We start from the raw sequence: 10,046 nt of genomic DNA, 5'->3' as shown, positions 1-10,046 counted from the left end.
ATATCTAGTCGGGAGTGGTGCTGACTGAAAACAGATGATTTGGAGCGATTCGCGCGCCATCTGTTGGTCATTCTAAGGACTTATTGAACTACCCTCGTACGAGTTTAAAAAAGAAAACAACATCAAAAAAATATAATTAGAAGATATTTTCAACTGTTTCTGGTAAAAAATCCTGACAGTCTTGACCGGGAATTTATTTCTGATTGTAGTAAAATTCAAGTTTTCGTTATTTTCATCATTTTTCTCCATTTCAGGGTGGCCGTTTTAATCGAAGAAAAAAAATGATTTAATGAAAAAAATGAAAGAAAATAATTAATATGTAACTGCAATACTGGGATTTTTCGACAAAAAGATAAAGTTTCAGACAAAAAGATTAATTTTCCACAAAGAGAGACAATTTTCCACAAAATACGTGAATTTTTAAGAAAATAGTTGAATTTTCAATTTAAAAAGACCAATTTTTAACAAATTAGTTGATTTTTCAACTAAAAACTGTCAATTTTTAATTTAAAAATACATTTTCAGTAATAATATTAAATGCAAAAAATAACAAAAGAGTTAAATTATTAATCATGAAATGAATTTTCAACTAAAAAAATTACTTTTGAATCAGATAGTGGAATTTTCACCAGAAAAGGTGAATTTTCTACAAAATGGGTTTTCAATTAAAATTATGAATTCTCAACCAAATAAATAGTTAATTTTTTAAGAAAAAAATCCATTTTTATACATGAAGATGAATTTTAAACTAAGAAAAGAAATTTGCTACGAAAAAGATTAATTTTAAACAAAATAAATTAATTTGAACTAAAACAAGATATATTTTTACGCAAAAATGGAATAATTACATTTTTAGTAATGATATTAATTTTTTAAAAAATAACAAGAGTTAAATTATGAATCATGAAATGAATTTTCAACTAAAATTATGAATCTTCAACAAAAAAAATTACTTTTGAACCAGATAGTGGAATTTTCACCAGAAAAGGTGAATTTTCTACAAAAAATTAAACTTTTAAAGAAATAATTAAATTTTTAATAAAAAAGTACATTTTCAATCAAATAGTTAAATTTTTTCGAAAGGGATGAATTCTCAACCCAATAATTCAATTTTTGACCAAAAAGATACATTTTTAACCAAGAAATTGAATTTTCCATAAAAAATATCAATTTTCAACTAAGAAGATTTATCAACAAAATACGAGAATTTTCAAATTAAAAAGGTGAATTTCCAACCAAAAATGGAATAGTTATTTTTTTTAAATTAAATTTTTGTTAAATTTTCAGTTAAAACAATTTATTTTCCAATCAAACTGTTGAATTTTCTATCAAGAATCTTTTTTTCAAACCAAAAAAAAAAATTAAATTTCCAACTAAACAAATTAATCTTAAATTAAACAAATGGGTTTTCAATTAAAATTATGAATTCTCAACCAAATAAATAGTTAATCTTTTAACAAAAAAAATCAATTTTTGTACAAAAAGATGAATTTTAAACTAAGAAAAGAAATTTGCTACGAAAAAGACGAATTTAAAACAAAATAAATTAATTTTAACTAAAACAAGATATATTTTTACGCAAAAATGGAATAATTACATTTTTAGTAATGATATTAATTTAAAAAAAAATAACAACAGTTAAATTATTAATCATGAAATTAATTTTCAACTAAAATTATGAATCTTCAACTAAAAAAATTACTTTTGAATCAGATAGTGGAATTTTCACCAGAAAAGGTGAATTTTCTACAAAAAATCAAACTTTTAAAAAAATAATTAAATTCTTAATCAAAAAAGTACATTTTCAACCAAATAGTTAAATTTTTTCGAAGAAGATAAATTCTCAACTAAGAAGATTAATTTTCTACCAAAAAAAGAAGATTTTTCAACAAAATACAAGAATTTTCAACTTAAAAAGGTAAATTTCCAACCAAGAATGGAATAGTTTTTTTTTTAAATTAAATTTTTGACTAAATTATTGTTAAATTTTCAATTAAAACAATTAATTTCCAATCAAACTGTTGAAGTTTCTAACAGCAATCTTTTTTTCAAACCAAAAAAAAAAAAAATTCCAGTTAAAGAAATTAATCTTTAACCAAACAAATGAGTTTTCAACTAAAATGGTGGATTCTCAACAAAATAAATAGTTAATTTTTTAACGAAAAACAATCAATTTTTAAACAAAACAAATTAATCTTTTACTCAAAAAGATATATTTTTACTAAAAAATAGAATAATTAAATTTTCAGTAATGATATTAATTTTTTTTAAATAAACAAAAAAGTTAAATTAATTATCATGAAATGAATTTTCAACTAAAATTATGAATCTTCAACTCAAAAAAATTACTTTTGAATCAGGTAGTGGAATTTTCAACCAAAACAACTGAATTTTCTACAAAAAATCATATTTTTAACAAAATATATGAATTTTTAACAAAATAGTTAAATTTTTCATCAAATAAGTAAATTTTCAACCAAATAGTTAAAGTTTTGTCCAAAGAAATGACTTCTCAATTAAATAATTCAATTTTTGAACAAAAAGATAAATTCTTAATAAAAAATATGAATTTTTCATCAAAAAGGTCAATTTTCAACTACGAAGATTAATTTTCTACCAAAAAAGAAGATTTTTCAACAAAATACATGAATTTTCAACTTAAAAAGATAAATTTTCATCCAAAAATGGAATAATTATATTTTTTAAATAAAATTTTTAATAAAATAGATTAATTTTGAACTAAAAAATGATACATTTTTAACCGCAAATGGCGTAGTTAAATTTTCAATTAAAATAATTAATTCCCAACTAAAATGTTAAATTTTCAACAAAAAATATTTTTTTTTTAACCAAATAATGAATAAATTTTCAATAAAGACAATTAATTTCCAACAAAACTGACGAGTTTTGAAACCAAAACGATGAATATTTAACTGAAATAAATACATTTTTACCAAGAAAGGTGAATTTTCAAATAAAATTATAAATCTTTAACAAGATTAAATTAAATTTTGGACCAAAAAGATGAATTGTCAAACAAATAATTCAATTTTTGGCCAAAACGAGAAATTTTTAATCAAGAAACTGAATAATTTTCTATCAAAAACATCAATTTTCAACTAAGAAGATTAATTTTCTACCAAAAAAGAAGATTTTTCAACAAAATACATGAATTTTCAACTTGAAAATATGACTTTTCTAACAAATGAGGATTTTTACACCAAAAGGATGGATTTTCTATCTTAAAATACAAGTGTTCAATAAATCAGTTGAAATTTTGATAAAAAAAAGATTACTTTTTAAGAAAATAGTTTAATTTTCAATCAAATAGTAGATGAATTTTTAGCCAAAAGTGATTTTTTTGAGCAAATAGTTGAATTTGCCACCCAAAAAGACGATTTTTCAAGTAAAAGAGAAATTTCAATCTAAAAAGGATGAATTTTCGACAAAAAAAATATGTCTTTTTAACAAAATAGTTGAATTCAGATTAATTCTGAAACAGAAATATAATACTTTTTTTTTGTTTTTGATAAAAAGCAACTAACTTTCAATCAATAAAGACAAATTTTGAACCGAATAATAGATTTTATGAACCAAGAGATTAATTTTAAACAAAAAAAGGTGACTTTTTAAGAAACTAGTGGAATTTTCAATAAAATAAATAAACTTTCCACAAATTTGTGGAGTTTTGAACTAAACACCAAAAATATAATAGTAAACTTTTCAATAGGAAATTATTCATACTCAAACATAAAAGGCGAACTTTCAAGAACTAAAAAAAAAGATTTTTCCACCAAAAGATAAATTTTCAACCAAAAAATATTAATTTTCTACAAAAGTATAAATTTTTGACCAAAAACGATGACTCTTTAAAAAAAAATTGTTGAATTTTCACAAAAAGTATGTTTTTTAATTCAAAGAGATTTCAAATTAAAACAATTAATTTTCAATAACAAAAAAATTGATTTTTCACCAAACAATATAAATTTTCAACAAAAACGAGAACTTTCTAGCAAAAGACTTAATATTCAACAAAATACTTAAATCTTTAACTAAATAGTAGAATTTGTAACCAAAGAATAGAATTTTGAACCAAAAAAATGATTGATTAAAAATTCCTTTATTTGTTTGAAAGTTAAACGAATTTTTTCAAATTTAATTTTTTTTCGTTTAAGATTCATAATTTTAGTTGTAAGTTCGTTTTTTGGTTAAAAAATAAAATTAACAATTCTTTTTGTTGAAATAATGTTTTTTTTAACAGCAAATTCAAAAATTTTGTTAAAAAAGTCAACTAATTAATTGTAAATAAACTTTTTCGTTGTTATTTTATATTCTCGTTTTCAAAATTAAATTGTTTTATAGAGAATTAGGCTTTTTGGCTTGAAAATTCAACAAACTGTTTTTTGTTTTTAATTAAAATTTTGTTCTGGAAATATCAACTATAACAGTTTTTGATAAACATTAATATTCTTTGTTGAAAATTCAACAATTTTGTTAAAATTATTTTTCATTCTTGACTGAAAAATTTTTCTTGGTAGAAAATTTCATTTTTTGTTAGAAACTTCACCTCTTTTTGAGTTTTTGGTTAAAAATTCGTTTTTATTGCTGCTTTTTTAATTGAAAATTAATTTTTCTTAATAAAAGTTCATCTACTTCATTTTTTGGTTAAAAATTGGACTTTTATGGTTTAAAAATGCAGACTTTTTACCTTTTTTGCTTTAAAATTTAACCATTTGGTAACGGACTCAACTAAGAGGTAAAAAATTGAATTTACTTGTGAAAAAAATAGTTTTTGTTTTTAAATTGAAAATTAGTTCTTAGTGGAAATGTAAATACTCCATTTTTCAGGGTGGCCGTTTTAATCGAAGAAAAAAATGATCGAATGAAAAAAATGAAAGAAAATGATTAATATGTAACTGCAATACTTGGATTTTTCACCAAAAAGACAAAGTTTCAAATAAAAAGATTAATTTTCAACAAAATACGTGCATTTTTAAGAAAATAGTTGAATTTTCAATTTAAACAGACCAATTTTTAACAAATTAGTTAAATTTTAAACTAAAAACTGTCAATTTTTAATTTTAAAAAATAGAATAGTAAAATTTGCAGTTAAAACAATTAATTTCCAACCAAACTGTTGAATTTTCTACCAACCATCTTTTTTTCAGACCAGAAATGAATTGTTGAATTTTTAGTTAAACAAATTAATCTTTCATCAAACAAATCAGTTTTCAACTAAAATTATGAATTCTCGTCAAAATAAATAGTTAATTTTTTAACGAAAAAAATCAATTTTTAATCAAGAAGATGAATTTTCAACCAAAACAACTGAATTTTCTATAAAAAAATCAAATTTTTAACAAAATATATGAATTTTTAACAAAATAGTTAAATTTTTCACTAAAGAAATAAATTTTCAAACAAATAGTTAAAGTTTTGTCCAAAGAAATGAATTCTCAACTAAATAATTCAATTTTTGAAGAAAAAGAGAAATTTTTAATAAAAAAATTAATTTTCCATCAAAAAGATCAATTTTCAACTAAGGAGATTTTCCAATAAAAGATGAATTTTCAACTTAAATAGATAAATGGTCAACCAAAAATGGAATAATTATATTTGTTAAATTAAATTTTTAACAAAATAGATGCATTTTGAGCTAAAAAAAATTAAATTTTCAACCACAAATGGAGTAGTGAAATTTTCAATTGAAATTATTAATTCCCAAGCAAACTGTTGAATTTTCAAACAAAGATCTTTTTTTAAACAAAAAAATGAATAAATTTTTAATCAAAACAATCAACAGAGTGGCCGTTTTAATTGAAGAAAAAAATTCTCGGTTCGCCAAAATTTTTCACGGCCAATGAAATTTAAGAAATCAAACAATATTCTAAACATTTTTCCATATAAATTAATTAAAAATAAACAATAAATTAAGGCATTCAAAGTGGAACACTTAAATTCCAAACTTTTTAAATTGAAGTTCCAAAAATGTAAATCCAGGTTAACATTTTCAATAGTCTAAATTGAAGAATCAAGCAATGAACTTTAAAATTTAAAAAAATTATATTATTTTAAGTAATTTTAAACTAGACACATTAAAAATTGAAAAATAATTTTTTTAACTTAATAATTCTTAAATTAGAAGTTAAATTATTTTTATTTTTAATAGTCTAGGTATCCTTCAAAAGATTTAAAATTTTATTTCAAAATCTTGAAAAATCTAGAAGTGGTTTTAAATTTTTTAAATAATTTTTGATTTTTTCGTCAAAACTTTTAAATATATTTTCAAATGAATTGAATTTTATCAATAACTTTTAACAAATATATTTAGAACTTGAAATAATTTGAAATACAGCCGAATTTAAAATAAAATTTAGATTTTTGTAGATTTCAAACAAAAAATTTAGAATTTTTTAAAGAATTGTGAAAGCCCACAAAAGACTAAAAATTTTCTTAAGATTCTTAGGAAAATTTAAAATGATTTTTCACTTGGAAAATTTATTGTAACAGAAAGTTTAAGAAGATTTTAAGAGATTTAAAAAATGACCAAAGAAAAACATGACAGATTTTAAGGATTTTATTTAATTTACTGGATTTTCAAAAATTGTAGGAAAATTTCGATTAATTTTAAAATATATTTAGAAGTTCTGAAAAATTTTTAAAACACTTCGTTTAAATTACTTGAAATAATTTCAAGTTTTTAATTAATATTGAAACTCTTCAAAACTTCTAAATATCTCTTAAAATTACTCAAATTTTTTTCTACAAATAATAAGTGTTTAATTGTTATTTATGCGTCAAAATTTAAAAATATCACTTGTAAATCAAACAATTTTGAAATACAACAATTAATACAATCCAGTTTGAAATTGTTTTCTTTTAAATATTTGGTTTTAATTTACTCTTTTTAAATGAACAGTGAAATATTTCTAAATATTAAATAATTTTTCCTTTTCTAAATTAAAAAATTTCAAATTAAATGCGTTAGAAATTGAATAATTTACATTCAAACAATATTTTAAATTTAATAAAAACCATTAATTATGACTATATTATTATTGATTTATTTTAAAGTTTGAAAATAGTAAAACGCACGTTCACATCATTTTTTAATAGCAAAAAATATATAAATAGAGATAATATATTATTAAATTTACTTATTAAATTTAATATAATATAAAGGAAGACCTGAAATTCTGGATTAAAAAGATATTGATAAATCATGAAAATTTTTATTTAAAAATAAAATTATCGGAATAAATTATATATTAACTTAAATCATTTTTCAGATTTCTATAATTAGAGTAGAGATCCATTTTAAAACTAATTTTTTTATATATACAGTTAATAAATTAAAATTGTTTGTTATCAAAATATTTCTATTTCAAATGCTTTTAATTTTGGATTGTTTAAATCCACAAATCTGCACTTTTATTATTTTAAAAAATGTTAAAATCGAACGTGGGCAGATTTTTCTTCTGAAAATTCGTAAAATTCCCGTTTTCCCGGTCCGGCGGCCACCCTGTTTTTTTATAAAAAAATCTTCGAATTTAAAAACGTCTTGTTTTTAATTCTTTTTAAACCTTTAAAACTGCATTTTTAAATTATTTAGATTAAAATATATGCTTCAAAATTAAAAATCTAAAATGGAAAATTTTTAAAGTGAAATATTTTCGAATTAAGCATTCTAAACTAAATGATATAATAATTAATAAAAATGACAATTTAAGAAATTATTTAAAAAAAAACGGTTGAAATCAAAGTTGGACCATTTCTTATTCTATAAATTTTGTAAAATTCCCGGTAAAAAAATAAATTCATTGTCATTTCCTGGTTTTCACCGGTCCCATAAAATTCCCGGTAATTTTAAAATCTTTTGCTTATCCTTCAACAATTTCCCATTTCAGATTTTTATTTTGAGACGCACAATATTAATTTTAAAAGTTTTAAAATACTTAAACAATTGAAAATTAAAAGCGTTTAAAGTAAAAAATTTTAGGAAAAAAAAAAACAGTTTTATTGTATAAACTGTAAATATAAATAAATAAATTATTTTTAAAATGGGCATGTACTTTAAATATTAACCGGGTGGCCGCTGGACCGGAAAATGATCGTAAATTTATTTTTTGACCGGGAATTTTACAAATTTGTGGAAAAATATCCTTCCTACTTTGATTTTAACCGTTTTTTAAATAATTAGTTGAATTTTGATCTTTTTTAATTATGGTATTCTTCAGTTTACAGTTGCGTAATTTTACCATTTTTTCAAATATTTTCCATCATAGATTTTTATTTTTAAGCGTACAATTTCAATTTAAATAATTTCAAAATACAGTCTTGAAATATTTGAAAAATTGAAAATTAAAAGCATTTAAAATCGAAGATTTTTGATAAAAAAAACAAAACATTTTTAGTTGATCAACTGTGAATATAAATTAATTAATGATTTTTTAAATTAAATTGTATTTTAAGATTTAAAACGTAAACAATAATTGATTTTACAAGGCAAATTGAAATCAGTTCACAATTTTAGAATTTACTTATACAAATGTAAACGCCCAAATTTATAAACTATTTTCAATTTTAAAATAATTGCAAAATTATATATTCATAATTAAAGGCTGATATTAAATTTTTAATATAATTTTAGTCTAAAATATTCCGTTTTTAAACCATTCGGTTTAAAATTTTTCAGTTAAGAAAAATAACAATCACTTAATATTTCGAAATGTCTGACTTCATTCAAAATCAGTAATTATAAATTAAATATTCAAAACTAAACTTTAATTTTTCTATTCAACCGAATTTAATTTGCAAGTCAAATTGTTGAATTTTTGTATATAAATAACAATTGAATAACTATTTATTATTCATAGAAAAAATTCGAGAAAGTTAAAGAAATATTTAGAAGTTTTGAAAAAATTAAAAATGAATTAAAAATTTTAAATGATTACAAATAATTGAAACGAAGTTTCTGCGTGTACCGATAAAATCCTGCTATTCTTACGAAAATTTCCGTACTAATAGCACACGGCCTAATATAAAACAAAACATAGATTTTCGATGATTTCGAACAAAAAATTCAGAAGCTTTTTAAAAATTTCGAAAGGCTTCAGAAGAATAAAAAAAATTTCTTAGGAAATTTGAAAATGATTTTTTATTGTAACGAACTGAAAGATTTGTCTTTAATTTGGCAGAATTAAAAAAAATAATTTGAAAAAATGTAAAACAACATGTTAGCTGTTTCAAGATTTTGAAATAAAATTTCGAAGCATTTTAAGGATTTCTAAACTATTTAAAATTAAAATAATTCAGCTTTTAATTTGAACAGGGAATTTTCAATTTCCAAAATTTTAAGCGCCTAAAAAATTTTAATAATTTATCAATTTACCATAAATTCACAACACTTCCGAAAATGTGAAATGTTGGTTGTAAATGGTAAAATTACTATATATTACCTCTAAAATTTCCAGAAATTTATGGAAGTTTGTCTGCTGAATTTTGGGGAATTTAGGATAGTTTACTATCAATTTATTTCATACGTTACGTATAATCCTTAAATTCCTGAAAAATTTCTAAAATTTTAAGGATCCAACATTTTTTTAAAATCCGTGAAAGGTAAGGAAAGTTTATAAATTACGAATAATTTCCGGACATTTTTTAGTAATTTATCAAATTATCATGAAGTGGAATTTTTTGTTTGTAAATTTCGAAAAACTGTGAAGATAAGGAGTTTTAGTTGCAGATGGTAGAATTTTGCTATAATTTGTGACAATTTACCATATATTATCATAAATTACTGATAACTTACGAAACAGTTTTCAATACTTTAAATTTCCGTAAAATCTTTAATTTTCTATAAATTTCTAAAATTTTAAGGTTCCAAAATTTTTCAAAAATCCGTGAAAGTACAGGAAAATTGATAAATTACGAATAATTTCCGAACACTATTTAGTAATTTATAAAATTACCATGAAGTTGATATTTTTTTTTCTTAATTTCGAAAATTGTGAAGAAATTTTCGCTGTAATTTATGAAAATTGACC

At 20.9% G+C, this 10,046-nt stretch overlaps 1 protein-coding gene across 2 annotated transcripts in view; it reads left to right on the top strand.

The window, feature by feature from the left end:
• Positions 1-10,046, top strand: part of LOC117176299 (band 3 anion transport protein) — a 177,653-nt gene that overhangs the window by 161,704 nt on the left and 5,903 nt on the right. The window lies entirely within an intron of this gene.

The sequence above is a fragment of the Belonocnema kinseyi genome, chromosome 7, assembly GCF_010883055.1.
Source record: "Belonocnema kinseyi isolate 2016_QV_RU_SX_M_011 chromosome 7, B_treatae_v1, whole genome shotgun sequence".
In the NCBI taxonomy this organism is placed as follows: Eukaryota; Metazoa; Arthropoda; class Insecta; order Hymenoptera; family Cynipidae; genus Belonocnema; species Belonocnema kinseyi.
This window is presented reverse-complemented; position numbering and strand designations above follow the sequence as displayed.